Source organism: Solanum verrucosum, unplaced genomic scaffold (assembly GCF_900185275.1).
Source record: "Solanum verrucosum unplaced genomic scaffold, falcon-dt-bn FXZP01000163.1, whole genome shotgun sequence".
NCBI lineage: Eukaryota > Viridiplantae > Streptophyta > Magnoliopsida > Solanales > Solanaceae > Solanum > Solanum verrucosum.
In genome coordinates this window covers 3,830,130-3,836,267 of record NW_026020379.1, presented here as the reverse complement: position 1 = coordinate 3,836,267, position 6,138 = coordinate 3,830,130, and the positions used below count along the sequence as shown (strand labels likewise).

Here is a 6,138-nt window from a genome sequence, read left to right as displayed (position 1 = left end):
CCGCTTATCTTTCTATCTTATTCTTGTTTTATAAATTCTGTATCGTCGGGTTTTTGGGTGTTAGGCTGACGTGTCCGGTGGGGTTTGGGCACGTGCCATCACATCTGGTTTTGGGGTGTGACAAATTCCCCGCAGGGTTGTTTTCTTTTCCTGTAATTATTTTGACTTCTTGAATTCAATTAAGTAAATAAACATGCGTGATTTTAACATAAAAGTTTAGTAGATTGGTGGTTAATAGTATCATGAAGGTCTCCCAAGACTCAAGTTCGAATCCCTCCTCTACTAACTATTTTTTTCTAATTAAAATTGAATTATTTCTTTAAATTTTAATACCTTTTCCTTGTAGAATAAGATTTTCTTAAATTTAATACTTTTTCTTGTGGATTTTTTTCAATTAAAATTGAATTATTTCCTTAAATTTTAATATCTTTTCCTTGTAGAATAAGATTTCCTTAAATTTAATACTTTTTCTTGTGGATTTTTTTCAATTAAAATTGAATTATTTCCTTAAATTTTAATACCTTTTCCTTATGGAATAAGATTTTCTTAAATTTTAATATTTTTTCCTTATGGAACAAGGTTTTCTTTCTCTATAAATAGGAGACTCATTTACCCAAATCATATCACAATATTATTAAGAATAAAATCTCAATAATTCTCTCTAATTTTTCTTCTCGTTCTCTTATTTTATAATAAAAATAACCAACTTAATATTTTAGTTTCAAGTTTCAATAGACATGAAGAATTATTATAATAAAGTACCAAAAAAAGTTCGACTGCTCTAAGACAACCAAATAAAGAAACAACGGTAGATCAATTAGAGATGTTGTCAGATAGCATGGCTAAGCAAGAAGCAAAGGTATATTGTTCAAAAAATATGCGGAACTAATTTCATATATTCCTGAATATCATATATATGATTGAATAAATTTATGTTAGTTATTATGTATTAGAATTATTTGAATCATGATTTCTAGTTTATTAGCACACTGGAAACAGGGAGAAAACTTTTATACTATGTCATCCTAATGTTGAAACCGGTAGGCGAGGAAGCCGTTTAGGGGAGTAAACAAAGTTGAGGCGCTGATAAGAAGGAAGTATCCACTAAAGTATGATGCTAGTAGTGACAGGAAAACATGATAAAGATAATCTAGTTCATAATGATCTAATATGAATTTAATCAATTATGAATATGATAGGAATGAATAATTTGAAATAAAAAATCTGCATGATAAAGAACATGACTACTTACGTTCATAATGAAATGATAAAAAACTACGAAACTTTAATATTATATATACTTAAAGATATAAAAATAATTGAATTAAGAAGGATCATATGGGAAAAAATATTTAATGATAACGAATCGGAAGATATATTAAACCAACAATGGTATGAAATAGACTTACATGATTTAGACTACGAAAGAATAGGATGGTACGATTTAGAAATAAATTCAGACTAAAATGAACTACGAATATTTACAATATTGGACATAATCTATGAAAGATATAAAATTATTAGAACATTAATGGAGAAAAATTTATATATATACCAAAGAACCCAAGATATGTTATATCTAGAATATATCATAAATGATATTAATGAAATATTCAGATTAAAATAACTATCGAAAGAATATTACAATAAATATTATTATATTTTACCATGAATTTCACACCTAATATTAAAGAAATATCAAGATTAAGACACTTAGCAAAAGAATGGTCTCTCTCTCTCCCTATACTTCGAACCAAGACTCTTCTTCAGACTTAGGTTCTCTAGCTTCTATTCTCGGGGTACGTAGATCCACCCGTCTTCGTTTTCCTATTCATAGGTTTGTACTACAATAAAATCTTATTGCTTTCTTGTATATATCATTTTTCTAGTAATTCATTTATATGTATCCTAAATTCGGTTAAATCATTAAAATTACACTTTAATGGTTTTTGGGTTATTATACTATTATTATCAATTAACTCAATTTTTACTTTTGTTTTATGTTTCTCCCATCCTTGTAGAGGATCCTCACTATATAATAATTCTAGTATCTTGAATTATTTTTACTTTATTTATAGAGAATATAATTAACGGAAAAGGGTCAAAATTGCCCCTGAACTATGCGAAATAGACCACTTATACCCTCCATTACATTTTGGGATAAAAAATACCCCCGCAGTTATCCTAGGAGACCACAAATACCCTCAAGAGTTAACACCCCAATTTTTTAGTGACGTGGCAAGCCACATGGGACTAATCCCTCTACCTGAGCATTGCCAAATAAGATTCACTACAAAAGAACTTGACTTTTAGTGTCGACAAAGTCGCCACAAAATCCCAAAATATTGCCACTAAAGGTTATGAGTAATTTTTAGTGGCGACTAAGGCTCCAACAACCATTCGCTAGTAAAACCTAGTTTTTCAACAAAAAAATATGATAATTAATTTTCGATTGCGACCTAATTTTCTAAAATAAATAACTTGCAATATCCATATTAAAAACATCGAATATTATTACGAAAAATAATCAAAATTACTTCTTGATTCAAATCTCCTACTATATATATATATATATATATAATGCATCATTGTACATTTTATACATTTACATTTGACATAAAAATAAAACATATAGTGTCTTCAAACTCCTACTTAATCGATATCATATTTGGTTTTTTAAAAACAATGAAGAAAAAAACACAAAATTAGAATTTAATGTTAAAAACTTTTAGTGACGATTTTCTAGGCTTTTGTGGCGACTGTTGTTGCCGCTAAAGGTCTAGTTCTTTTGTAGTGAATCCTAGTTGACAACTCTTAGGTGGAAGGATTAGTCCCACGTGGCTTGCCACGTCAACAAAAATTTGGGGTGTTAACTCTTGAGGGTATTTGTGGTTTCTTAGGATAACAGCAGGGGCATTTTTGATTCCAAAATGTAACGAAGGGTATAAATGGTCTATTTCATATAGTTCGGGGGCAATTTTGACCTTTTTCCGTATAATTAATTCTATTTTAGGGTCTTCTTCTTTTATATTTTCTAATTTTTGTGTAATCTTTTCACTTCCTTTTATCCATTCTGTTGTTTTTCGTTTTTTATTATTTACTCTTTTTTCTCCTATTTTTTGTTTACATGGTGTCGTGAACCACCAGTGTATTTTTGTTATTATATGTGGGTATAATTTTTCTAAAAATGGCATTCCTAATAACATATCTTTTGTAGTTAATTCAAAGTTATATATTTCTTCTATAGTTAATATCTTATCCCATATTTGTATTTTTATATTTTTTGCCTTATATGTAATCATGCTTCCTTCATTATTAAATCATGTTACTACTATCGACGTTTTTAATTTTTTCCACTTATCTCCTGGTAAACAATTGTATTTACATATATTAGCTTATGTGCCCGTATCTATCATTGGTGTACAATATCGGTTGTAATATCCTTCTATTATTATCTTTGCAAGTATATATATTTTCATATTTTTACTATACTAAAGTCCTTTTTATTATTACTCTTTTATTTTCATAATTTATTGTTAACTATTTGTCTTCTAGATTATATGGTTTTACTTGTTCTAATGTGTCTATTACAAAAACGTTTCAGGATATGAAACCTCTCGAGTACAATTGTAATAATATATTTAAATTATGTTTTCAATAGTAGTTTATTTCTTTATGTTAGTTTTAAATTATACACTTGTAATTCTATTAAAAATATGCCTATATTTAATTAAATATTGCTTAACTTGATTATTTGTTTTGGTAATTTAAATCGTTGTTTTTTTAAAAAAAATTACTATTAAAAGTTTGGACACCCTTCATTAAATTCCTAGCTACGCCACTGCGGGCACTAACAACAAGAATCGAATAAAAAAAATAACGGAAATAAGCAATAAATGAAAAAGTATAAGAGATTAAAAAGAGAGGAGGTGGAGGAGAATTTTACTATTAATCTTAGTAGAATCATATTTCCAATGTCAGAATTTAAAACTGTTTTTTTTTATAAAAAAAAAGTGTTAAAAAAGTTGGGGTGAGAGAGGCTCGAACTCTCGACCTCAGGATTACTCAGAAGCTATGAGACCTACGCGCTAGCCAACTGCGCCACCACCCCTTGTTGTACTTAATAAGCGTATTAACATATATATTAAATGCTATGAAGCGCTCTTTACCAAATATTTTTTTATACTCAGGACTCGAGACAAAACTTATAGCTATTAGTAGGAGAGATTGCTTTTGTGAGAACAGAAATACTTTACTTTTAAATTAAATAATACAACATCGAATTGCAACAACTAATTAAGTTTGTAAAATCACTTCTTTCTTTTTATGAGTGAGTAGATTTCTTTTTTATGAGTGAGTAGATTTCTTAAGAGACGTGTCGAATTGAAAGTACGCACCACTTTTGGAGAGAGTACTTTCCAAAAGGGCTTAATTGATGACAAGGAATAAAACGTTAAAATGTGTTTCTTCTAATAATTTTTGTTACCTGTAATATCAGATGCTGGTGTAGAAAACGTGGTTCAAGTACAATATATATATATATAAAAGCATATTGAAAATTTGAAGAAAAGCAGTATTTTGCTTTTATACCAAAATCTTTCAGAAAGAAGAAGTATGAAACAAAATTATTGCTGTTATTAAATAGAGCTTTTTTTTCTCAAATATAAAACTATTTTTTTGAAAAAAAATAATCTAAATCTTTGATATCTACGAAACATGAATATATTGGGAAAGATGCAATCAAAATTATTGACCTCAAAATAACAAATAAAATTATCATGTTGGACCTGTGCATCTAAATATATAGACATTTATATTCGATCCAAGCTATCGATTTGACACTTTAAATTAGGCAAAGTTACATATTTAGGGTCGCCAAAACAATTATATATATTTGATGACTATTATGTTGATGAACGATCATACAATATAAAAATATCTTTAATTCGTCGATACGTTACCCGATGGACAATTTGACACTTGTAATTAATTTTCAATTAATTTGATCATGCAACAAGGTCAAACGCTATAGACATATACGTATCCAATAGCTCCCTACAAACTTTAAAAACACCAAACAAAGAAACAAACCCTTCACCATTTCACACGCAAACAAAATTTCCCTCCGTTTTTTAAGTATGTGGTATTTCTTTTTTGTTTTAAAATAAGTAATATTTTGGAATTTTAAGATAGAATTGATCTTATTCTTTTAAAATTATTCTTATTTACAAAGGAAATACTATATAATTAGACATACTTCACTATCATATATACTATTATTATCTATACTTTTAAAATATTACGTATCTCATTAATAATTAAGAGTTTTCTACCATATATTGAAGAAAATACACTTACATGTTTTTTTGCTACTAGATACATAAAAGTAGGGAGAGAGGCGAGCAAGATTCGTATGTATCCCAATTACATGCGAATCACACTAGATATACATTAGATGCATGTATTTATATGTATTTTGAGTGATTCACATGTATACCAGATACATGAGAGAGTAGTGGTGAGCAAGATGAGAGAGAGGCAAGGGAGGTGAGAGAGATTTGCTATGTATCCTAGATACATGCGAATCCACTTGGATACAATGTATCTAGTACAAATTACACCTAATTTTGACCTCATGTATCCGAGATACATGTATCTGAACGTATCTGCATGCACCAAAATCTGGTAAAATACGTTATATTGCAAACTAGAGTGTATCTAAGTAATTAACTTCTTAATTAGTGAGATTTATGTTAGTTATTTGATATTTATTTTACTATTATTATCAAATACTATTCCATTTGTTTCATATTAATTGTCTACACTATTATTAAAAATAGTTGTTCTAAATTGATTTTCAATTTATAAATTAAGATTAAAAAACAATTATATCATATTTTTATAATTAGTTATTTTTTATTTTTTAAACGGCGAGCAAATTTATAAAGTTCAAAAAATATGTAACACATTTTATAATTAACAAGGATAGTAACATTTAATATAAAAAAAGAAGATACAACCATAGTAATAATTAGTAAAGATGAAATAATTATAAGAGGTCACGAAATTGTTCAAGAACTTTTTTACAAATATCTTTAATATAATGATAACTTGATAAAATTGTAGCATCTTCAATCT

General features: G+C 27.8%; 1 non-coding gene across 1 annotated transcript; it reads right to left on the bottom strand.

Annotated features, from left to right (window-relative positions):
• Positions 1-4,026: 4,026 nt before the first annotated feature.
• TRNAM-CAU (transfer RNA methionine (anticodon CAU)) lies at positions 4,027-4,111 on the bottom strand. Its single transcript is given in 2 exon segments — positions 4,027-4,062; positions 4,074-4,111. It is a non-coding gene; the product is annotated as a tRNA-Met (tRNA).
• Between the last annotated feature and the right edge of the window lie 2,027 nt (positions 4,112-6,138).